This window comes from Coturnix japonica, chromosome 6, assembly GCF_054131305.1.
Source record: "Coturnix japonica strain WE chromosome 6, WE-NBRP24, whole genome shotgun sequence".
NCBI classification, from domain to species: domain Eukaryota; kingdom Metazoa; phylum Chordata; class Aves; order Galliformes; family Phasianidae; genus Coturnix; species Coturnix japonica.
The window spans coordinates 24,784,559-24,811,347 of record NC_140668.1 but is presented as its reverse complement, the minus strand read 5'-3'; the positions used below and the strand labels follow the sequence as shown (position 1 = coordinate 24,811,347).

The window sequence follows — 26,789 nt, the reverse complement described above, 5'->3', positions numbered from 1 at the left end:
AACATGACCCTAACCCGAGAATTCTAAGTTCCTCTCCACAAACAGAAAGCTGAAGCAACACTTAACATCCTCACCTTCTAGCACAGCAAAATCCTGGAAGGCAAAAGAAAGCTTAGAGAGCGGCAAAACAGAACCTTCAGTACTGGTGAAGTCAAGGTGAAACACTCAAACTTCTGAATCAATTTGTTGGCCTGTAACTTCTTTTTTGAAACAGCTTTTGAAAGATTCTGTCGCAGTCATTACAAAAAGCCCAGGTCTTCCAATTAAAAACATGCTCAGTAACCACTTCTTTAGACATGCAACTAAACAAATTCTGTTTGGAAACAGTGTCGACTCATTTGTAAGGTAACTAATGACATCCTGCTTCATAAGATGTATCATAATACTCTGAAGAACCCTGTATAAACACTGGTGTGACAGTTGCCTTTTTGAAAGGCAGATGCAATGAGGTTACCCAATTTTTTGCAACGTTTTTGTAGAGCTTTGCTTTCATTAAAAAGGCAGTGTCCTGACCTTGTTTAGTTGCTTTTTACACATATTTTAAGTTATAAACCTTGGTGAGAGAGAAGAGTGTCTGGGAACAAATACAGCCTTCAGGACTTTTTCTGGCATCACAACAACTATAACGTTGCTTATTTTTCCCTAAATAAATCCATGGAAGAATTCTAAGATCTTAGACTTCTGATTATATATATATATATGAATATATATGTGTGTGTGTGTGTGTGTGTGTGTGTATATATATATATATATATATATATGATTATGCGTGTGTGTGTAAGCGTATATATGTTTATTATTCTATTCATTTTATTTATTTATTTATTTATTTTTTAAAGCCTTCTAAGAGGCAAGAGCCGCACACTGCCCACAGACGACACACCAGCGAGGGGCGACCTCGTCCCCGTTATCGCCGGCCGGGAGGAGCGCCGCTCAGAGGCAACACAAAGCGCAGCTACGCCCGGCTCCCCATCAAAGCGGCAGCAGCAGCCGCAAAGCCACCGCCCCTCAGCGAGCCTGGAACCCACCGCCCCCTCCCGGCGCGGCACCTCCGCGCTCCGCACGCACCGAGACTACAACTCCCCGCAGCCCCCGGGAGCGGGGCCGCCTCTCGCAGCGCGGGGCCGCCTGGGAAGCGCGGCCACTCCCGCCCTTGTGCTCGTTCTCCGCCCTCGGGCCGGGTCCCCGCCGTCGGCGGGCGCTGGGCGGGGCGGCCGCAGCCGGGCGAGGGGGTGTTGGGGCGGCGCGGCCATCCCGCTCCCAGGGGCGGGGAGCGAGGGGACGGCCCCGCCTGTGGCTGCTCCGTGGAGCTGTTCAGCACCCAGGTGCTGAGTCTCCCCCCGGCTCACGGAGGCTCCGGCGGCTCTCTGTTCTCACCGCTCTCCGTTCTCACCGCTCTCCGTTCTCACCGCTCTCCGTTCTCACCGCTCTCCGTTCTCACCGCTCCCCGGCACGGTGATGGCTCCAGCGCTCAGCAGCCCGCTCCGGGCACTCTGAGCGCCGCGCCCCGGCGCGGATGCGGCAGATCCAGGCGACTCTGGTTCCGCGGGGGGACACGGCAGGTAAAGCCCCCCCCACACCCCTTCCCCACCCATCCGCATTGCATCCGCGGCCCCACGCCTCTGTGCCCGCGGGGATGCTGCCCGGTCGAGGCCGGTGGGAAGGCGAACTGCAGCGTGCACCGCGAGGGGACCGCGAGGAACAAAGCGGTGCAGTGCATATGCTTTATAAGTAGTTTCGTTGCTTTAATTTCCGGGAGGTGGGGAACGGAGGAGAGATAAAAGGCTTCTTACTGCAAATATCTGTGCATAGCTATATGTATGAAAAGAACTAACTCGATTAATCTACTGTTAGCACCGTGCTCGTATTCTCACAGCTCAGCACCGAAAAGGAAAATAAATGCAGCATCTGTCATACAGGTAGAGCTACAGTCAAGCCTGCAAAATGGTTTCCTTGAATATCCTCCTTAGCTGTACGTAGTGCTGGTATAGATTGTGCACAGCAATGATTGCCTGCATATTTCTACATGGATTATTAGCCACACTGAGGAGCTGGGGCGTGCAGCAGAAGGTCAGAGGCGGACCAACATATGTAGCAATCCTGTAAAGAAGTGTCAGAAAATAGAGGAAAAAATTCCACTATATATGAGCAAAAAAAAAAAATTACATCTTAAATGAAGTCATTTGCAGCCAAGCATGGAGCTGCTATGCACGATGCTTCAGGCTTCTTCTTAGTGCTGAGTGATGAGGTAGGGAATGGGGCGAGAACATTAAACGTGCACAATCAAGCAGGAAGTGTTCTTAACTTTGTGCATGTGGAGTAGCCTGTTGTCAATGCATTGGTGAGTATTCCTTAGCTATCAAAAGAATGCATATTTTACCTCAGAACAGGACTGTAGCTGTATTTTCTGTTGCACTGGTAATATAGATTTACTTCATTTCAGAGTGGCATGGGAAGGGGCAGGCTGGCAAAAGGGAAACTCAGCACTTTGTTTGTGTGTAGAACATAAGAAGCAACTTTAACTGGGGACAACGCATGCAGACAGAGCAGGAACTGCAATAGGTTCTGTGCTGATTTCAATAGGAAACCAGAAAACTAAACCACGGGTTAGAGAAAGCTTCCTTTAAGATAACCAGAATGCAAAGAGTAAAGTAATTATTCACTGTATTAAGAAAGAATATGATGTAGGCAACCCGTGCTCCCCACATTGCCGTATCATGTATTAAACCAGAAGGATGCCATCAGGCAATTGCTGGGTTCAGTAAGGTGGGTATTTAAAAGCAAGTTGATGAGACTCACATTAGTTGTCATGCCATTAAGGACTGTCTAATGTACTCAGAAACTTAACACTTCTCATTTTTCTTTTCTTCTTTCTTTTAAATCATAATTTTAAGATCTGGGAATGCAATTTGTTTCCAGTAGAGGAGAATGCATTTGTTTTTTGTTATCTAGGCAGCAGTTTAACTGCTTTATTATAATAAGAGTTGAACAGATTGGGCACCATCTCACAGTCCTTGCATTATCCAAAAAACCCCCTACAGTAAGAACACTGTATATGCAGGGCATAACATCAGGTTCTCAAAAGTAGCCTTTTAAGTATCAAGTTAACAATTACAGTAACATATTGCTGTAAAATTAAAAATCAATCTGTGCTTCTGACTGCAAGGCAGGCTTCCCCCGGCCAAATGAAAATGATTTCCTGACACAGCTCCTCCCCACCTCTGGCTTTTAGTCTCAGTACCACAGAAGCCTCAGAGCATGTGATCAGTTATGTGTGACTTAAGTTATTGATTTTCTTCTACCATGAACAATTACTATGGAGTGACAAGTCAACCATTTTGATCTTTACAGACCTAGCTCTATTCAGCAGTGCTATCCAGAGCACACACAGCCTAACCCAGCCTGCACGCCTCAAAGTAGCAGTTAGCTTTGAAATTAAAGGGCACTGTTAAACCTTAAAATAGATTTTCTTTTGGGGCAGGAATGAAAGAGGCTTAATACCAGAACTGCACTCTAGACATTTTAGTTGCTGTTGCCTGAAACAACCCTTGAGGAGCTACTGAAATACCAGAAGGGCTGAACAACATGCTCTGACCACACCCCTATATTGCCATAATTCATAAACTGAGAATCTGCGTGTTGCCACAAGGATATTTTTAACTGGTCAGTTAGGACAAAGATAAAGCTTCTTTGTGCTTATTACAAGCGAGCTATCCTAGCCTCGTTAAGCCAATGATCTACTCTTAAAATATTTTTAAAAGGACACTTCTATTACCCCAACATTGCATATACTAAAGCCTATTACAAGTAGAACATGTTATTTGCTTGCATGCCAGCTCAGGCAATATATATTTTCCTGATTTAGAATCCACTGGCTTTTCCTGCCCAGTTATCATGCACAAAGCACAGTGCAGAAAATCTCCAGTTGCAAGCTCCTCATGGAAACGTTTACGTTATCTTCTGTAGTGAGCTGCTGAAGTCATGGAAATATTTCTATTACACTTAAGTATCAGTCCATTTTTCAGAAAGTCTTAAACAAAAAATGTTTGCTACAATCACATTATGCAACAATGTTGCAAGTTTTGTTTTCAACATCAAAATCTCTGTAAGCAAAATCGGTATGAAAATGTTTAAGTTAAAAATCAACATGAGCCAATGGAAAGCAAACTAGTGTTTCTTTACTGCTAACTGCATGAGGGAGGAAAGAGACATACCTATACAAAAGAGAACCGAGGTACTCTGTGTTACTATAAACAAAAATTTAGCATGCTCTTTTGTTCCCTGCTTTGTGGCTGAGATGGTGCATTAACTTCACCCAGTTTGCTGCTTTCATTCTAGCAATGCTTGCCATTAAGTACAACCAAATCTGTGAGACTGAACATTAGGACACAGTTGGACTGTGAAGTTCTTGCACAGAGGGAAAGTCTATAATCTGAGCTGACAATATAATGCTGACAAGAATTTGTGCAAAGATGCTTCTGGTTTGGGAATGGTATCCATGGAGAACTGCACCAAGTACAACATTTTCTTAAGTTCCACTGAGTTTAGTTTTAAGTACTTGGGGTGGGGGTAGGAAAACAAAGACAGCACAAAGGGCAAAGCCTGCACATAAGTTTGTATTTATCCATTGGGAGGTCACCAGATCTCAGCGATTCCTGACTTAGTCATGCAAGTACTGCCAGGGTCACTCAGCTTTTACTGTAATATCATTCAGAATGCTGTCAGACCTCAATAAAGCAACCAGCAAACATCCCCTTAAGTCAAAGTAGAAGTAGCTAACTTTGTGGTTATAGAAGATCTCAGCAAAGGTGAGGGAGACTGAGAAACTTCATATCGTCAATTATCTTGCTACAAATCTAAGGCTTGGCGAGTATATTTAAAGAACTCAAAGAAAGCATTTGTGTGTGAGCTGACCCCAGCCTTCTCAGTGGGAATGGATGCCTGGGCACCATGCCTGCTGCTCCTGTCTGTATGATGATTATTCACCCTGGCTGCAGGCCTACTGCCTTCAGGTGAAACAGAACTTCAGAGGTTTCACTCTTCACTCACCAGCTGTTCTACAGATAGCATAGAGGATGTGACTGGACTAGAATTACACACAAAAACCCAATTCTATCATCCTCCCGGTTTCTACTCCATTCCAAGATCTGCCTGAGGCTACCAAGAAGTTAAGCTTCCCACCCCTGCTCCCTCCCCTCCCAACTACTTCTACTACTGGAATGCATAAAATAGAAAAAAATATTCCATTATTCTTATTTAGTAGTTTAATCATAAGATGCTACATTTATCTCAGTTCTCAGATTTATGCAAGTATTTTTTTTCCATGGTACTTGACTTCTGTCAACTACTGTAACTCAAGCACAACCTATTTTGTTATTAACAATAGCAAAAATAACCTCCAAAGTGACAAACCATATCTGTCACTTGAAACTATACAAGCTTTGAGTGTATTTATAAACTGACTGAGGGAGAAGAGATAGCATTGCAGGATTCCATCTGTTCCTCAATTATTTCTAAACATTTGATTTCCCTTCTTTACCCTTGGGAAAAGGAATATCGTGCTGCTAATATTTCATTACAAGCACCTTTATGTTTTCTTCATACTTGTTGAGGTTCGCTTCCAAACTTTGCATTTTAGAACCGTTTTATTGATTCATTGGTTTTCAGCCATTGATAGGAAGAAGGCCTATTTCAATGCTGCTTCAAATTTTTATCACAGAGGAGTGAGAGAAAAATCAAGTGCTAGAGGAGAACTAAAGTCTATGTGGAAATGAGGAGGAGAGGTGCTTGGATAACACTTGAGAGGTTCAGAAATTAAAGGCCAAAATTAACGAGAATAAAAGAAAGATGTAAGAGACAAGTTACAGTGTAGGACTAAAGATAAGGAGATGTATAAAACAGAACCCAGTGTAAATATGGAGTTAAATTACAGGGACTAAAGATCCTGTGTAGTCCAGAGTGAAGATGGACCACGGCTTCTCACTATGCCACCCCTTCATATGCAATATAGACACATCAACATCTCACTCTCCAACACTGAATTCTCCACACATCCATGAAGGAATCAAAAAATCTTTCTTGATTCAATCATAGCAGCACATTACATCCAGGGCAGAAAATGAAAGACTACTCAGATGGAGTATAGCAACATTTAATTAAAAACAAACAAACAAAAAAACCCACAACACTTGAGAGCAGCAGAGCTCTAACCAGCCTGTTAGGTCATATGCCTTACTTTGCACCTCACCAGAGAGGTGATTTTAAGAATGGTACTCATATACAACCTGCATCAAAATAGCCTGAATTACTAGCAAAAAAAATTAATCATTTTTACCCTCTAGTATTTTCAATTAACTCAGCATTACCATGTTGCAAAAACAAGACAATTAATCCTTAGACTTTCAAATAACAATTGAATCCATGAGTTATGCAAGTCTTCCCTGCCACTTCAATTATTATCCACCTGGCCACAGACAAGAATGGTCAATGCTGTCATCCTGGAGAGACAGCATGGCTCACTGCGCAGGCAGCAAACTCAATGTCCAGGTACATTTTCAGTCACACCATTAGCTTGGTGTGTCACACAGGGCGAGACACTTCAAGCCTAACTAGTCACTCATTATTACTAGATTTAATCCACTCCAGACAACAGCACAGGCCCTCAGCTGGCCCAGGGGTTAAGCATGGAGCCTTACATTGGTGTCAAATAAAAGAGGCGAAGTGAGAGCCATGAATCCCACTGCATTCCTGGACCCCTGCTCCCATTTCCTCCTTACCATTAACTCATTTATAGGGAACGTACATTATGGTTGATCTGTATATATTAATAATAATTCCTTCCACTAACACTAACTAGAACAATATTTTGTCCACTTATGACACAGACACTCAATAATATGAGGTGTTTTTTGTTTGTTTTTAATAAATAGACATAAAACTGCCTTTTTTTTAAAACAAAGATTTTTAGGTTAGATTTTAGTAGATCATCTAAAAAGCCAAATAGGATTCATTAAACTTATCTGCCAAGGAAACTTCCAAGAAAGAGTGGTTAAGTTCTTTACTGTTGTTATTTTCTATTTTAGAAAGAAGTCTACCTATTCCTTTAATGCTAATTTCACCTGGATCCAGAAACCCCAAGCTAACAATGAAATAGATTTCTGATCAAGATACAATTACCAGAGTACTACAACATGCAAGGTTTATGTTTTAGAGGCAGAAAAAAAGCATTGCAATCTAAAGTGAAGAACAGCTAGCAGTTGGTGAATATGTTTTCATGCTTGAACTAGTGACAGGGTAAATGTTTAGCAGCATACATCCAAACTCTAATCACAACTTAAGTTCCTTAATTAACTGACATTTGACCTGTGTTCGAAATCTACATTTTGTTCATTGTCTGAACTTCCCATTTCAGCCATTTCTATAGACTGAAACATAACACCAATTGAGGCCAAGAAAGTCCCCAGTATTTCATGATCTTTAGAGTATACCTTCTGGAAAGTGCTCATAATACACATTCTATTAAAGCTGGAAGATGAATAGCCTTCTATTCTATTCTATATAGAGGCTTCTACCTCTTTGAAAGGAACATACTGTTTCACCACAGGAAGCCATTTTTGTCCTGACTGATCAGTCTTTCACCTCGCTAGCCATTAATAAAAGCCTGATGGCAAAAGGCAGCACACGCAAGGTCTCACCAACATACACCTGAACTGTGGCTTGGGCACTACCATTCACAACCACTATCCAGTACTACTGTTAAAGAGCCAGCCACCAAGATTCAGTGTTATATTAGAAACTAAGCATTATAAAACAGTGAATTTATGTACACATCTGTATTTACACAAATTTTCCAGCACAGTGTTATTCCAGTTGCTTACACAACAGTGCAATCCTTTAGAAGTTATTACTTGAACATTAACTATTCTTTTCACTTATGATTTGCATTTTTCCACATTTACATAATACAATATCCTTAGGACACAAGCAATAATATGCTTTTCACACAGTAAACCACATATTAACCAAATATCCTACAGCTAAACGTTGCATTAAAATCCAAAGGCTGAAGTATATTTGGACATATTAGAAGAAAACTTTGCTTTTCACTTATGACAAATATTTGTAATGTTTAAACCACTCTTCATACAACCTTTTCTATCTACTCAAATTCCATTCCTCAGAAATCATTCTTTATCAACACAGATTCTTGTATTTCCTATCCTATCACATATCTACATAACAATATATACATTCCCATATCTAGCTGGAACTTGTTTTGGCCATGCATTCACAGCAATCTAGGTAGCTTTAATCTCATTTTTACAGGCCTGCAGAATTAGACTAAGTCACAGGAAACTGTTCCCATGATGGAACTATTGGAGGGTTACACATTTGAACCAATCCTTTATTTAACTGTTTTTTCTAAGGCCTTTAAAGAAAACTTAGACTTCTCAGACTCAGAACTGCTTCCAAACATTGTAACCAGTTCTATTCTATGAGGTTACCGAGAAACCCAACTCTTAAAAAAAAAAAATGACAGAGAATCAAATCCTGTGCTGAAATAATCTGTAACTTTGTTCATTACTGTCCACACTGTGCTTCAAGGGAAGTATTCACTTTAAGTGAATAACTTGATTTAACCTCTTCTTTGTTAAAAGAGTTGATAAATAGTCACTTTACTCTAATCACTCAAATATTCACAAAGCTGTGTTGGAAAGTGGGCTAGAAATCCATGAAATCCTGTAGTGGCCAAGCAGCAGCTAGTACCAGGATGCCTGACCCATCTCCTCAGCAATTAGTGCAACTGCCTTCTGACTTTACTAAGCACTTATTGGACAGACAACTCTTTAAAGGGGAGCTATATAACATAGCCACAAAGAAAGCTCTCTTCTATGCAGCCCCATTTAAAAATCCATGCATTTATTTCTAAGAGAAGCCTGGAAAATCCTGACAGATGGAAGGACCAGTAGACAGCTTCATCCCTGAAAAGACTGCACATTAACTCTGTCAAACAGAGATTACAGTTCTGATTCCATAATCTGCCTCTGAAGAGCTACTTCTGACAATGCTGTGGGGCCCAGTTCCAGGTCTCCTCATTCAGAACTCACCTATACAGTCTTCATGTCTGAACAGAAGTTCTATTGCAGAGTTCATTTGATCAAGATGTTAAAAGTTACCTGAGCTAACTTCTTACCGAACCCATTTTAGGCAGCTGGAACAACTTGCCTTGCTTGTGTGTGAAAAAGATTAATAGAAACATTCTGTAGAGCCTATTATTTTAGGACACTGCAAAAGAGCACTTCATGTCTTGGCAACTAGAAGTAATTTATTGGATAGTTTTTATACTGTATTCTAATAAAACTTAAATTAAAAAACACAATAAAGCCAGAGTTTCTGTATTTTCCACGATGGAAAGATTTTAATCAGTTCAAGCAAAAAAGTTCTTCTCCATGTTTTTGTTAATTTACCTATATTGATTCAAGTTGACCAGTTTGTTGGCAGGCATTTTTTTGGTAAGAAATTACTAAAAGCCCAGACATTTGAAATCTTATCATGCCTATTTGTTTTTTCCCCTCAAGATTTCTTTTAATTTCTGCATTACTAAGTAGCAACTAACTTCTCCATAGTGTAGCATGCAAGTTGATTTTGTCCGATCTTCAAAATAACTCTGCACTTGTACTGTGTTGAACATTGGATTGTTCACATGCACTGGTTTTCAGCTCAGCAGATGAACACAGTGCACAGTCTTCATTTAACAATATATCTTAATTCTAATAAGACAACGCTCAGTTTGAACCAAGGCTGGAGAGCAGAAACCAGTAAGGAAGAAGAAAAACAATCTAGTTTTCTTTGCTTTGACTACTTGCTCTTTTTAGAATGCAGTAGCTGCAGCTTCACTCGAGAGAAGTTTATTTGCTGCCAACTCACAAGAGCAAGCTATTGGGCATCTTAACTTCTTCTGTCTCATAGTCATCCTTGAACATATTCTCATGGCCACACTTGAAAGCCTCTTTTAATGGCACTCTGCAACCAGCTTTTACAGACAGAACAACTATCACTGTGCCACTTCGAATATGAAAGTCATACCCTGGGGGCAGGAAGTTAACTTGCCTGAGAGATGACAGACTAGAAATTCATTTACACCCTTACTGCTTTCCATGCCCTCGTCCTCTTTAATTATTTGTCACTTTCTCCAAGACGGCACAAGACCAACCTGGCAATGCCAGAAAGACAAAAACACACAGCTTTTAATAAGGCTACAAGCTTTTCTACACTACCGGAATTATTCAACCACCACAAGCCCCGTTAGCAATAACATACAGCAGCTTCAGTTCCCCGATGCAGAACTGACTAATCTATTGTGAACATACCTCTATTAGTGCAACACCACAATAGTATACAAGCTGTTTTAGCTACAGTGGTTTAGTTCAGAAGCAAACTTCTATAGATAATACCTCTGCTGAGGGACTACATGACACATCTAAGCCTACCCTAGAGATCATGAGTACAGGGAGAAATAAAATCCAGCTTACTAATTATTACTCTTGTAAGCACACTTAGTTTTTCTTTACCATTAGAGAAACAACCAACATGTATGAAAGACCCTTAGAAGATGACAAACTTGAACATCTAATATGCAAATCAGCTTCCCAGCAGTTTTAATCTCCTGAGGCCTCCTTCATGAGGACAGCTGCCAGCTACAGATGCTTGGCTGACTAATTGGCATTAGCAATAAACAATATTTGAATTTGTCCAGGAAACGAACAGAGAGTCTAAGAAAGGCTTATCGACACTCATTAATGAAATCTGATAAGCCTCTATCTTTACTGAAATTGTTGAGCAGTTCATTTCTACCTTTGAAAATTGTGCTAATGCCAAATGATGGTTTATAATGCTCTAGACACCACCCGGATGAACTTTAGCTCTTGGCAAGTTATGACATAGGTATAGTAAACATAAAGTAACTGCTATTTTAGTAAGTCAGGATACTATGTACTTGGTGTTTCACAAGTCAGCTTTGTATCCAAACCTGAGTAGCTTACAAGCAAATAAGACGTTTTATTTAAACGTATCCTGCTGGATTGCTTAGCAATATGTCAGTCTCTGAGCTACAAGACAACCTGTCTTATATGTAACAGTCACTGCTGAAGAAAAATTGTTTTCCTAATTCTTGGCACTAACTACGACATTAACCTTCTGTTTTCAGGAGCTATAACCTGACTTGTGTAATATTTATCTGACAGTGTTTAGATGCTTCTTTCAATGTTTTAAAAGAATGCAGTTGCTGTAAAACAACAACCAGAAGTGGACTAGACTGTACCTGCATTCTGACATGCACATTGCAGACAAAACTCAGAGTCAATCTACGTTGTCAAAGTGAAGAAAATTAACGTAAGATTTCAGGAAGAGAACTGACGCAATAGACAAGAAAGCTGCAAATAACCTGGAGCAAGGTGGAGGCTGAAGACAGCAACCATAAAGCGATAATCAGTGAGAAGAAAATTGAAATACAGGATGTGTGCAGCAGCTGCTGTTTTAAAACCTTCTGAATAAAGAATTAACAGCTGATGCTGTACTCAGTAGGACTTGCATCTACTCTAAGAAAGGGAGCTGAGCCAGGGAGACAGATGGCTGGTGAAGGAACTGACACTGCCAGAGCTAGAACATTCACTAGTAGGGAGGAAAAACAGCTATACCCATAAAGGAACTACTGCCAAATATGTAAGTGAAGTGAGAGGAATCATGTGATTTCAACAGTTCTGCAGAACTGTGGATGATGTGCTGAACTACAGGCAGTGCATTAGACCCCAAGCTTGGCAGTTCAGCAACGCACAGAAGCAAAGAGACAAAGGAGTGATTAAAAGGTCAAGCATTACCTGAGAAACAGCAGCAAGAAGTTCAAAAACATAAGTGGTTTGAAAAGCAAGTGCTGAAATGCTCATAAGCACTGGATAGATCTATCATCTGAAATTAATTTGCAAAGAGATAGCTCATTATTCACTCAAAATAACCATGTCAAATGCTAAAAAGTGTGAAGAAGCCAGATTTAAAATCTCTCTACTAGGAAGAAAATAGTTTGAACAAACCTAGTGTTTCTCCCAGCTGTGAGTAAATTCCAGGTACATGTAAGACTTGCATCTTGAGACTTGCTTAGAAATACCTGCCCATAAACATCCTTCAAAGTAGAGCAATTTAAATGCACGGGGATAGCAGTTGTGGGGAGAACAAGTTTGGGAATTTTACAGTTTTGCAATACAAAGGGGGGTGCCTTAGGAAAAGAGATACAAATTTTATTAGCACTTGATATCTTCATAAGAAGTGCCAGTTCAAATAGAGATGCATGGGCATCTAAGAAAATAAATACAATTATTTATACTGATTAGCCCATTAACTTTTTATTAAGTACTTTTCCAGCCCGTTATCACTGTCAATTATTGATAACAAGGGAAAAAAACCCATCTTTCTTTCAAACTCTATAAAGGTGTTTATGAATCTCAAACTGTATTACTACAGATACAACTTTGCTACGTGCTGTTTCCATTACATGCATTTATACTGCTTAACACTAAGGGCATTTAAGCCATATAGTTACAGAACAGCACACCATTTAAGACAGCTCTTACCAGATTCTTCAAGTTTTGCTGAGATTTTAACCACTATTGCAGAAGAGCAACAGCTCTGCCATGGACAAATAGAATATTCAAAATCCCATCAAATTTATTACAGAATAAGATTATCTTTTTGGTATTCAGAAAATTCAATTACTTCCCAAGATGCAGAAAGATTGTTTTTAATATGCAGGCTAGGCAACCTAATTAAATAACAGTATGTGATGGCTCCAAAACATAATAGATCACACATTAATGCAGAAAGCCAACAGAATTACCAAGTTACCCATCCCAGACTTTGAGGCACAGAAAACAGATTTAAACAAACTACTAACAAGCATAAAAATAAGCCAGTGCAACTGATAAAGCTAATGAATCTGTTGGGAGGCCAGAGGAAAAAACACACTGCAAAAGTCATCACCAGTAGGACTATAAAATCTACAACTAAAACCACTTCAAAGAGCAGGGAGTACAAGCTTTACATGGAAACATACTGTCTGAAAATCAGAATATCAATGGGAAGCCTCTTCCACAGAGTGGAAACAAGCAGGTCAATAATTAGGTCATATTGACCTCCTCCCCCCCCCCTCACCCCCTCCAAAACCACACCCAAACAACAACAGCCCTCACTTTCTGTCTATAGATACACCCAAAGTTAAAACACATTTTCATTTCATTCCTATTATTCACTCTATCTCAGTGACAGGATTTATTAATCACAAGCAGTTAAAACACCAACACCAATGCACTTCTTTTCAAGTTTAAAAACTGAAGAGATCTTAAAGAGACCGGCTACATAGTACTGGAAAGATATACAGGAAGTCAAAGAGTATTCCTCCAGAATATTTTACTTTAGAAGCCAACTTTAGATACCTCCAAACAACAATAACATTGAACAGTGTAACATACAACTTACATTGTAGCTCAAGCAGGCCCAGCCCTCACAGCCAGCCCTCCTGCTGAGCAGATGGGCGGGGGCCTGCAGTACCTCACTCGAGCCACCAGGACAAACCTAACCGCTCTACCTAGAGAACCTCACAAGGCTAAAGCAACTTCACTAGGAAGAAATAGCGTAGGAATAACAAACTCACCTCACAGAAAGAGACAGTTCCCTCAGAGCCTGCGGGGGTTACGACTGTCTTCTCCTCAGGTGAGGTGAGCCCTTAAGTTGTAACCAAACCTTCGTTTTTCTCATCTCTTTCCTGATTGTCAAGCTAAGTGAGTCTTATGGGGCAATATCTTGCAAGAGAATTTGCTGAAAAATCAACAAAGCATAATCTACCATTCCTTCCCTTCTCTGCAGGTGGTGAACCTACAAGTGAAATAAGCCTTTATGATTCTTGAGGTGTGGGTTGGAGCTCTTCCATCTCTCTGTATGAGATTTTGCCATGTCAGTGGCTTTTAGGGGCTTGGGATCAAATGGATTAAGTATTCTGTGTTGTGTTTGCTCAGGGTGCAGGAAGGAAACATTAAATTACACCCACTTGAAGCTACTTGCTAATGAATTACTTAATTATACGCTAGGGTATTAGATGGGTTTTACATTAAGTCAGTGATGTTTTTGTTGTCTCATAAGAATCACCTATGTTTAGATAGGCTAGAATTAACATTCTCTCTTTAAAAGTCTGTATTTTAACTGGAGGAAAAAAAGGGTTATGTTAAGAATGTAGCATGTTTAAAGGTGCTTGCAGTAAAATGTGAAACACTGACACATTAAATGTTAAGCATGTCTTGTAAAGGCAAGAGTTTCTTTAACAGATGGTTGGAGACTTCTAATAGCCCTGATCACAACGTGCAGATAAGTCCAGTGCTTCTACTTCTGTTGTATGGTGGTTCAGGGATCTAATGGGAACACTTTAAATGAGTAGTTGTATGAATTGGCCAAAACTCTTATTTCAGTTCTACATTTGAACTGAAACAGCTGCTACTGTACATATAAATATCCTCAGCATGGAAAAGAAACTAGGAAAGAAACTCCAATAACAAAGTAACTTTTTTCAGTGCCTTTGGGTCCAAAAGTTGTGCTGAAGGCAGAACCTGAGCCTTGGTATATCATGTTTGATATGAAATTTCAAAGGTATGAAAGCATAATAATTTATTTTGGGAAGTAACTTGTGGAGTATATACCATCCTAATGCACATAACTATCAAATGGCTGTGTTTTCTTTAGCAAAACATTGTATAATTTAAGAAGTTGTATGAATATATTTTATTACTATGCTTTCTGCCAGTGTCTTTTAAACTCATTTACAAAGATTCAGCCTGGTTTGATTACAGGAGTATGGGGGGTATTTGTGGTTTTCTTTCAGGCCAGTTGTGAGCTCAGTTCTGGCTCTAGATCTGCTGCCACTAGCAATGTGCTGGGATAACATCAGTGACAAACTGAGAAGGAGGTAGAATAATATGCAAATAAAACAGGCTAAAACCTAAAGTGTCCTACATAGAGCCAGTAAATACAGCAGTAGTAAGCTTGATCATTTGAAGAAGGCTTATTCAGTCTGGTACAGGCTGCCTCTTGCTTTGCTCCTCCGCTGACAGAATACTGCCAGGAGTGCCCATAACTCAGTGGCTGCAATATTGGTTTTGAATTTACAAAATCAGATTTTTAAGAGCACGGAGCCAAGTTTTTGAGTATCTGGCATCTAATATCTGGGGACAGATTTTGAAGAGAGGTTGGTGCTGACTGTGCTGAGTTGTAGTGAAGATTTGTACAGTTCAATTTTGCGCCTAAGCAAGTTCATCTGTTGAAAATCAACTCCCTATAGCTAAGAATGACATTCTTAGAACACTTTAAGGGCAGTAATTGCAAAACAAACAGACTTTGTTCATTTCAGACACCCTGCACAAAGCAGGACAGGGTTTTCTGCCTGGTATGTTCAGACCAAACTTGAAATTGAGGGTGTATTTATTGTTTTGCTACCTCCATTCTGTCTATGTTTTTGTGTAAAACATGGGCTGTTGTGGAAGGAGGAGTGCAAAAAATGTGTGATTGGGATTGCACGGGAGTTAAATATCTTAATTAAAATTTACATAAGCATTAATACTGTGAGTTTTATGATACAGCCAGTGTTTCTAGAGCTGTACTGCCTTCTGGCAAAACATTTTATCTTTGATTGCCCTTCTTGGTAATCAATGGTGCAGTTCCTGCTGAATTTGATTTAGGCTGTTTGATTTAGCAGTGTTGATCCCTATATAAAACATAGCTGCATCACCAACAAAAGTAATGTTTTATAATGGGAAAGCTTGATACATTTGGCCAACATCTTTTACTGGCAGAGTCATAATATTGAACTGTGATGTCCTTCTGGCTAGCCATTTGACTTACTGTTGCAGGTTCCAGCACATCAGATGATTTTCCATATCTAAACAGTCTCTTTACATTGAAAATTAATTTAGTTGTCTATTAAGACAGTATCTGGAACTTGTCTTTGGTCCCTTAAAAATGACTGTGTCTGTGTGATGTTGAGTGGTTAAACACGTTACATGGTAAGGAGGTAGCTTGCAATGCATAGCCTGCACATGCTCTGTAGAACACTGAAAGCAATTTTCCCAGATGCATTATCAGGCGATTACACTTCATTTCTTATGGCACGTATGCAGTTGTTGTGGTGGTAGATACATTAGGTGGGGAAGGGAAATATTTTAGAAATCATTCCTCCTTTTTCCACAAAGACTAAAAATATACCAAACTGTGAAATGTCTATCACATGAGACTAGAGAAGTTCACAATGGTCACAAGCCTCATTCCTTTTGGACAAAGAATTCTTGATGTGCTTCTGATGAGATGCAGCTTCCTTTGTCACACTTTTCGGAGGGGGGATAATTTAGCTGTATATCACATCTGTAGTCTCTTCCCTTGAATGTCTTTTCGCAAATGAATTTAATTTGCTGAGGCTAATATAGTGAATCAGATTCAGCTTGCACCTCACTGGTATTGTGAGCCTATTATGGCATTATTAGTCTCTAATTATAGGCATGCAGGTAAGTAGTGGCCCAGTAACAAAGGATACACAACCAGAGCATCATCACAAGAGTTTTAAATCAGGCAAAACAATATATATATATGTGTGTGTGTGAAAAATACACCACACTGATATCTATCAAAAGGCCATTTTCTGCAAGTGGCTGCTCTGCAGGTGTTCCCAAAAAGTATTAAAAATTACTGTGCTGTCACCTGTTCTTCCAGGCTACAGACTGGAACTTGTCACAAATGCAGGTGTGTACAACCTGAATCATTTGCAATAGTTCAGTACAAGTGTTATGCAGTAAGATCGAGAGGTTTGTTGATTATGTTTATTTCATTTGTCAAAATAACTTGTTACATTATTAAAACAAACATTTGGAAGTGATTTTTTTTCTGCTTTATTATTTCAGTTTTGAAAATCAAATGATCTGTTTTTGCTGTAGAAATCACAAATATTTACTACCATTGATACAGAACCAATGTAACTGTCTTCTGAGATTTAAGATACTAGACACTAACTTTGTGTGCCTTTCCAAAATATCCTTTTGTTGCATGAGTAGAAATTTGTTGGACTGAGTATTGGAGGATCTCACTAGACTTGTTTTTAGAGAAATTCCTGCACGCTTTCAGATTTCTTCACTGCACGACTGTACTGAATGTGCCATAGTAAACTAACAGGAACAGAGGAAGCAGAGGGATAATAACTATCAATAGGGGACAGAGACCATATAAATTATATTTGTAGAATTTTTATTCTCTTTGAGTGTGTTTTATTCTTCAGGACTGGTGGCCTAAGAAGATAGAATAAACCTGAGAAGGAAGGAAATACTTCTTTTTATACAGTAAGGAGTGAGATCAAAGAGAAGTGACAGAAATAGAGACAGAAACTGCACCTTCTCTTCTGAAATCACATCTTAAACTTGAGATATATGGAGTAAGTATTTTTTACAGAGGCAGGAATGCTGTACTGTGTGAATAGGAAAACTAGCAACGTGCAGAATAGCAAGTCATAGCTGGTCTCCTCTTAGTGTTTTCTACAGTTTATAGTACCATATCTCTAAATATTCACACAAACCTTTTGAAGTTGTTTGTTATAGTGGTGCACCCTGACACAGAATAGTATTTTCAGGTCATACTCGGTTTTAGGATGGTGCAAGTCAGTGTTACTACATGTAGATTTCAGCAGGATCAGTTCCTTGGTTTAGCTGCCTGTGCAGGGCTGCTTGAGGTGCTACTGTCAGTCCAAGGGATAAGCAGAGAAATCATGAAACGAGAGAATAAGTGCAAGATGATCCTTTCTGGTGGCTGCTCAGGCTCACATTGGCTGAGTTAAGCTTTCTGTGAACATATGAAAAACAGCCTTGTGCATAGTTCAGTTACTCCTTGCTGTTTGGAGTAGTTTATTAAATTATTAAATGTCATGTTGCATTTAAATCTGTCCAGTTTTCTGCTCTGGTTTGCTTTAAAACTGGAAAAAAATCCCGTAAGTGTTCTAGGTGCTATGGAGACTGTGCTGATGTCAGAAATGTTTGCAGTGGGGGCCTGGTAAAGGGAAACAGATGTCTGCAGTTACTGCTGAATGTGGTTGGTTGCTGGTGCATAATATAGAGCAATAGGCTGCAGTACAGAACTGCTGAGCTAGTGGTGGGTGTGGTGAAGTACAGCTTGTAGAGACAGATTGTCACCTTAATCCAGTGCTGTGGCACTGAAACTGCCGTGTTGTGTCCTGCCATGTCCATGCTGCGCTACGCCATAGGGCTGCATCAGCTTGAACTGCTGCCAGCTCAGGTGTCTGCTTTTTATTTGCAGACTTGGGCCAGATTAAACTGCCTGCTCAACTCTGTCTTTCCTGACATCCCACTACATGATAAAGTACCCTTCTGGGGCTTTGTTTGTCTTGACCTTTACAGATCTTTATTTTTTAGGTGGCTCCTAAACTTTTGTGAAGCCTGAGGAGTCTGGGGTAAAGAGATGGAGCTTGAGATGTCACTCTTGATTTGGGGGAAGGGCATTATTTTCCTTAAGCATCGGATTTTATGGGAAAGTTAACTGTTGTTGCTGATAATATTTTGCCATGGTATTTTGGCTGAACAGGAGCAAAACTAGGAACAGACCTCTCTTGCCCTCCAATAAAAAAGCTTTCCAAGTGCCAGACTTCCAGTTCTCCCTGACTCTGAGAGAAATCTCCTCTATGAATCTTGAATCCAATTTTGTGCAGTTAATACCAGTGCAGAACTCTGTCACTAAGGTCATTAGCTTGATTATTGATTTAGCTGCCCTGCATGGTTTCTCAACACATCTCAAATAAAGTTAAAGCAGAACCTGTTCAGATACTTCCAAAACAAGCTCCTTAGTTGTGTTCTCTTCTGCCACTTCTCTCGTCTCTTAGTATTATTTTTAATTCTGAACTGTAAATGAGCAGACAAAGTGTCTTAGGTGCTTAATTGTCAAGCTTTCTAACAAGCCTCTTTTGTTTACTCTCCCCTGTGGTTAGAAGTTGCCTGCAAAAATCCCTTGAGGTCACATTTATTTTAAATCCATCCTTTTGACACTCTCATTCGTTGTGATATCTATAGAGTCTTTACTGTGGTTGAATGGTGCTTATCATGATGTTCAAAATTAGCTTCTTGCATTTACTGTCCCATCATTCTGTGCTGCTGTCCAAAAAATAAAATGAAACATTTGATCAGCTCCCTTCTAGAAACAGAGGCCAGGCATCCGCAAGAGACCTATAATATCAGCTCATTTTAATGGTGGACGAGATTTTAGAGCAGGTTTTATGTCTGTCTCATTACTGTATTGAGAAATAATGTATTGAATTCTACATGTTCTTGTCCATATTCACTTACACAGGAAGTATTTGTGTGAGAGCTCTGTTCATTGTCCTCCCAGGATTCCTGTGTATGGATTTCGTTTTCCCATCAGTATTCAGGATGTTTTATTGCTTGAAAAAAGTCAGTATAAAAACAAAAAAAAGTAGGTAGCCTGCTTAGCCTCTGTCAAGTACGGATAGACTCAAGACTAAAGCAGTGGTGGTTTCAGCGTAGTACAAACTCATCTGAATATGCAGTATGGAAATCATGTGCTGCTTAGTGAATGAGGAAATGCAATTCTGATCAGAATGACTCTGAAGTGCTATTGAAAAGGAAAAGCTATTGGGAAAGAAAGGTGAGAGAAAAGAAAAGGTCTAGTGAGAAATTATTTGTGATAGGAAGGTAAGGGTAAGGTGCCTTCAAGGATTGTTCCTTCATAATGAAATGTGCATTAACATTAAAAATATGCATTTTTAATCAGGCTGATATGCCTACAACATGAACTTGGTTTTTTTATTGTTCTTAATGGTATTTAGAGCACCAGTCACGTTTCTCTGTGGTGGTATGAGTTATGTGACAACGTTATTCTGTGCTTGAAAGCTACAATTATTCTGTAAACTTCAAAATCTGGAATTCAAAATTAGAAGAGTCTGAGAATTTCTGTGTTTGGTTGGCTCAGGCGGAAAGCTGGAGGGAAAGTGATTTGCCTTTATGTCTTCTGTCAGATAGAACAATGCTAACTGAGGAACAGGAGGGTGATAATGAATCTCAAAAGAAATTCACAATCAGAAGAAGCAGTATTTAGCATTAGTCTTGTGCTGTATTCCTTTGGAAAATACCATGTGAATCCCTGTAGCTTTATTGATTCAAGACGTGAAAGGAGATACTTATTTGGATTATCGAATAAAAAGCTTGTTGTGTTCCATCAGAACACTGGCAGATTTAGCAATCCAGTCTATTGTACAAATGGCGACATCATTCCGGCGTGTTGTCTGTATGTTCCAGTGATGTTGCCTGAGTAACTCTAAGCAAAATACAGCGGGGTTGTTTTCTTTGATCCTTGAAAATACTGACAACAAGAAACTTTACTTCTAGGGCATCACTGTACATTATGCATTTTGCATACTGGATTTTCTTACCATTACAGTTTTTCATTGGAAATAAACTTGTACATTGTCACTCGGGATTCTGTGGCACGTGCAACAGCAGGAAGCTGAGGATCTCAAATGAAAACCACTACTTGCTTTCTGGAGGATATTTTCATTTGTTATTGGAAAGTGCTGCTGTGAGGTCTGTATTTACTAAATATTGTACTTGGATTTTCTTTTTTTCTTTTTTTTCCCCTGAGATAGTTGGCCTCTATTAGAAACAGACAATGTTTTCAGCTCCAGATAGAGCAGATTCTGACCTGACTTACCTTGGTTAGCACTTACTTTGCTAGTGTTTGGTAGCAAACGGTACCTACTTACTAGCTAAAAAATAGACTTCTTTGGTGCTTTAAAACCAAAAATATTCTAAATTCTAGTTTTAATGCAGTTCTGAAAATGGAGAAAGCTGAAGGGATGAGCAAGTAGTCCTGAATTACTTGAGTGTGTGGGTATCTGTTTTGCTCTATGCAATCTCTTTATCAGAGATCTGGATTCCAAAATAGTTCCTCTTGACTGGGTTGCTTCCCTGGACTATTTTGATGACTTCTTTATGTGAAGTTCTAAATAAATGAGATCACAAAATCACATCTGTTCTAAATCTGCCTTTTGCTTTCAGAGCATTAAAGACAAATAACCAGCTAATGAGAACTTGTGTATAATGCACAGTTTGTGAAAGAACTGTCGGTGTGGTGCTTTTCTGTTGGTTTGTTTTGGTTATTCAGGCTTTATCTCAAACATTACCAACATTTCACACTGAAAGAACATGCTGGTTCTCCATACTCCTGCTACTCTGTTTGCAATTTCTCACTTCTTTTTCTCCTGTAAATCAGACTTATGAGAAAGTCTCTTGTTTTTCAAACTAAAGCAAAATAAATTTTTAATCTCCTCATCTTTTTTTCTCCTTCCTGTATCTGCCGGGAGTGATCTCTCTTAGTCTTAATACTTGGTGTAAAAAATGATGATGTTAAATTAATTGGGAGGTGTTTGAAAGTCACATACTTTAGACTTTTGTATTTAAATGGGTTCTGGAAAGCACTGAACTGATTTAATGGCCTGAATGTAAGATTTAGGAATTGAGAGGTCTAGGTTCCTTCCCTGATGTTATCACAAGTTTGCTTTGTATGAAAGCTTGTTCTCTGCTGAATTTAGAAATGCTGGAGAATTATTTGTGGAAAATTTACCAATGTACAGAGTATAATTAGAAAGCATATGCATTGTGTAGCTTTAATTTCACAGATGAGTTCTGTGAGACCCTGTGCTGTCCTATGTGATAACTTTGAATACTCTTGACTTCTAGTACTCGCTGTAAAGATAAAACTGATCTTTAAAGCTTTAGTTCTTTTCTACAGTATAATTACAGTTAAAATTTTAAAACTGACATGGATTAATTAGTACAGTGACATTTTCTGCTGGTAGCTTCAAGAGGACAAGGACAAAGAAACAGATATTCTGTCAGAAGGTTCAGAATAGAGTAGTTCAGAGCAGATTTAAAGGCCAGGGAAAGCACAGAGGTTACACTTGGAGTAGTGATGGTGTTACTCAACTTGACTGGCTTTATGCACCTACAGTATAAACACATTGTCTACTCATGTTTGAGCAAATCATCTGCACAGCCTTTATAAGCAGTGGAAAGACATAAGCAGTTCAGTGTGCAGTTTGTTTCAGCTTCATAAATCTAAGTAAAAATACCCACTTTATAGAGATGAGCGCAGTACTTGTGTGCCAAGTATGCTTAAACATAGAACAGATTTTCTTCGCATAATTTTTGTTCCAGAAGGAATCACTTATTAGAGGCTGCATTAACTAACGTGTAACACTTCATTGTAACATTGTGACTTCATTGCAATCAAAGAGCTCTGGTACTGGCAAAAAATAAATAAATAAATAAATATATATATATGTATATATATGGTTTTATCCAGCAGATTGTTTATTATTTAATTTTAAAGGTGGAGCATTTTGTTACTGAATGGCTCTGTTTGCCCCTTCTTTGATGTGTGTTGAGGTGCTATATTGTTAATTCTAATGCTTGTACTAGAGGCGATAAACAAACCAGAACCAAACAAAATATCTAGAGAGAGAGGACACAGCAGTTTTATACTTAAAAACTATAGGAGACGTGATTTCTGATAAAACTAATAAGAAAAACTGTGGTTTCCAAACAGTTGCTTCTGTTTTGCTGAGTTGAACCAGGATGGGAAGTGCAAAATACTGAATATACCAATGGGTTTTGAGTCCTTGAAGTCTTGTACCTGTCGTGTCACAAGTCCAAAACGTTTGTGGCATGATGGTTACAAATAACCAGCACGTGTTCTGTTTGTGTGGTCTACATTAAAAGCTTGATTTTGGATTTCTATAGCCTGAATCCAAAAGCACTACATGGAATGTAGATAGCTTTCAGCAAAGCATGTTTGCTTTTGCAAAGAAGAAATGACCACACGAGCTGTTCATTTATTAGAATCTGTTCTCCACAAGTGGTTTTTAAACTTGTTCCAGGAATAGTGATAGAAGTGTAGAATAATGTCCAGTGATGGTGAAAGATCTCCCTCTGCTTTAAGCTAGAATAATTTTAAGAAATTCATACAAAGTTAATATGTATGGCTGTATGTTTTATCTGATAATTATTGACAAGGTAAAATAATTTAACCTTTAACTCAGTTTGCATGAGCCCCAAAAATAATAAATGCTTAGATCTTCAAACTCTTCCTGTTTTTTTAACTAATATTACTGTAGTGTTACTAAAATGTCCTAGCTTTAGGACAGATAAAACTTGTTTTGTGTTGGATAGAATGAATGGAAAGGATTCTGTAAAGCATGTTGCATGTGTGCGTTCAAGTTACAGAGAAGTCATTACATCTGCAGTGCAATGCCATGCCACTGATACTAATGTGATGCTGATGATTATTACAGCGCTATCTATTTGTACAGAAGTATTCAGTAATACCTAACTGTGCTCAAATAAAAGTCAGGTAGTTCTGTATCTGACGTGCCTCTGAAGCTACTTTAACAATCTAGTTTAAAAGCTGTAATCTAGCAAAGACTGTTGCAGTTTCACATGCCACATTGGTGAAACTACAGTGTGCTGTGGGAATGCACCTTTATACATGGTCATCCATCACTACAAGTCCGATCTCATAATAAGAAGTACAGAGATTAATGTTTTATTAAAGCAAGGTAACTTTTACAATTACATACGTAATGAGAGAGGGAGCAGGTTGATTGAAAAGCTTCCATCTTTCTGTAATTAATATAGAACTGAAATGACCCAAAATTGAAGAACACGATCGTCCTGGAAAAATTAGCTGTCTCAAGTTTCATTCTTCCCCCTGTCATGGCTTGTTAATGAGGAAAATCCCCACTGCTATTTTCTACAAAATGATACTCAGCCAGAACAGAGAGTGCTCATTATCTCTTTAACCCACAAACAATACAGAAAAATCTTATCTGTGCAGTGAATTGTAATGTATGTAGCTTATTTTACACTTTGGCTTGTAGTAATGCAGCAGCTCTTTTAAAGCTGCTTGGATGGTTTGTTGGATGGTTTGTTGTTTGTATTCTGCTTCTGGGAAGTGACTTGCAAGTTGTGAAGAGCAGCACCACATCTGCTTGATTTTTGGCTCTATCCTGTTCTTGCCCTTTCCAAACTCCATTTCAGAAGAATGTATGCAAACATAGTTTGATATAGGAGGTGACTACTCTATTACTATTTACCTTCTTAATTTTCAATTAAGGGTAGGAATGATGTACTGTCATCTGTTTATTCTCTCAAACTGATGACAGTAAGAACAATCTCAGTCTGAATTTTAGAGAAGAATTGGTAAGAAATTCTACTCATGGTCACTGGAATTGTTCTGTTGTCTGCTTCTAATCCAGCTTCAGTTCCTTATGTTGTCAAAAGCAGAGCCACTGATTTATCCTTTACAGTCTGGTAATGATTTCTTAAAGCTATAAGATGGAATTATATATTTGATTATGCTTGAGAGGCAATAAGAGAGCTAACAGCCTGCTACCTATTCTACAGCTGTTTCTGAAATGTTAGAAGATCAGTAGGTGTGTAAGGGCAGGAAGTGGGGTGATGGAAAAAGACAAGAACAACTTGTATTGCAGAGGGGTTATAGGAAGGAAGGAGATGATGATTAGCTGCCTACCATCACCGCTCACCAGGAGCAAAGCAGTAATGCAGACAATCTATATTAAACCTATTACAGTGAGCAACTAACAATGGGGGAAAGCCATGCTCTTGGAAGCTGAAAATAAGGAGAAATTCACCTCTTTATGCTTTCATTGTGTATGGAACTTGTGGATGGGGACACATCTCCATCACACTGAAGGCAAATCTTAAGTTTTTGCCAGACTTTGCTCTAAAGGGTTGCAACAGAGGAAGAAACTGAAAATGAAGTAAAACCTTAAAATGCTTTATTTGCTAAAAATATTCAGTGTTTAAGTCATTGTGACAGAAAAGAAGAAAAAAGGTGTTTTCTCAGGAGGCGAGACCAGAAATAGTTAAATATTGTCATGAAAGACTTCTAATATTCATAGCTAATATTTACCGGTCAAAAAAGAATACAATAATTAATTTTTGACAGCAAAACAAACTTTTCTGAGCATCTTTTTTCACTCTCTTTGCTTCTGCATTGCTCTGCAGCCCTGCTGGAACATGACTTTCTGTAGACATTTTTCATGCCAAAAAAAACCCCACAGGCTGCATCTATTGAGTAACTTGATGGATCGATCACTGATTTTTTCATATCCAACCTTTAGGTTACAGTTCCTGTAATGCTTCTAATATCTACTGTGTGCAATTTGTTCAGGAAAGATGATGATTTCTTTTCATGAAGTTTAGTTGCTGTGCAGTATAGAGGAATATGATTTAGAGAACAGTCATAACCTTAACTGCAATTGATAGGCATGCTGTCCATAAGACATTCTTGAGCTGTCTGGAAGCCTGTTGCCTTCCCATTCTACTGCCTGACAGGAAAAACATCCCAACAAGCCTCGTATCTGCTTCTCATTGGCAGAATGAGTGAAACAGAAAGCTGATAGGGTACAGAACAGTTGTAATTTCAGAAATGCTGTTAATGCATCAGCATAAGAGACAAGTACAAACTGATATCCTGCAACAACTCCCATGGTGAATTCCTTTCAATAAAGCTGATGATATATTTCAAGTTTGTATCAGAAATTCTAACAAATATAGGTAGCTTTTGTTAACTATTACACTTGAAGGAAAAAAAAATTACCTGAATATTGTCAAAGTTCTGTGTTTTAGTTCAGAGATTTATTTACTTGGTTACCTGCCTGCTGTCAGTGCTGACAGATTGGAAAGCTGTGCTCAATTCTGTAGATGCACTTGCAGGATCATTTTCTTCCATCCATTGCTTTGCCATACGATAATAGGTAAAATACTTAAGTGCTTAGTTTGAACCATCTGTTAAACAGGCTTAGTAATAAGTTATAGAGCTGATTGTATGCTCAAATCAGTGGATGGTCATTTGAATGGAGTTAACAGCATGTTCAGGCCAGAGAGTAAGAGCTGAAGGACAGAGAAATTGGAGACCTTAGAGTTTCTCTCTTTTATCTATAACAAAATATAGTTTAAAATTAAACTTGCTGAGGTTACTTTGTGTCTCACTTGAGTTAAAATATAAAGCAGTTTCCACTTTAAATTCTGCTTAAGTTGAAACTTTAAGGGAATATGAAATTACTGGAGATGTTTAGGGATAGAGTTCATGAAAGGTGTAATTTTGGACTTGCTAGTTTATTTACTAACTAAATTTAACTATTGCCTTAACTTTTTAAAACATACTGAACTATAAAACATACTGACTTACAATATCTCAGTAACATCTCAGCAATCCTAGATATTCTTAAGCAAAGAAATTGATGGTGACTGAAAGCAAATATGATCCTTGAGTCAGAAAGAGCTTACAGGGTTAAAGCCGTGCATGGCCACTTTTCGTCCAGTTTTCTTTTTCACCACAGTAATTAGGCTCCGTGCCAGGCACCACAATAGCAATGAATCTTTCTTGAATAGAATATTTTTACAAGCACTGCTGGACACATACTGAGATCTGTGTTTTTCTCTTTATGGCCATATCTTCTATGGGAAAAACTTTTGAGCATGACTTAACTTTTAATGATATCTACGTGCTGTTCAAGTTTGGGGCCACTTCAGATGCAAGGTGATTCTTTCACACTGCCATAATGCTCGGTGTGTTCTGTTCTTTTGTGTGCTTCTGTTTGTATTATGTGTGTG

General features: G+C 38.9%; 1 protein-coding gene across 1 annotated transcript in view; it reads left to right on the top strand.

Annotated features, from left to right (window-relative positions):
- Positions 1-1,312: 1,312 nt before the first annotated feature.
- Positions 1,313-26,789, top strand: part of SMPD3 (sphingomyelin phosphodiesterase 3) — a 98,941-nt gene continuing 73,464 nt past the window's right edge. Inside the window, exon 1 of the mRNA XM_015873543.3 lies at positions 1,313-1,562. The gene's annotated coding sequence lies outside the window, so the exon portion shown is untranslated. The remainder of the gene's footprint in view (positions 1,563-26,789) is intronic.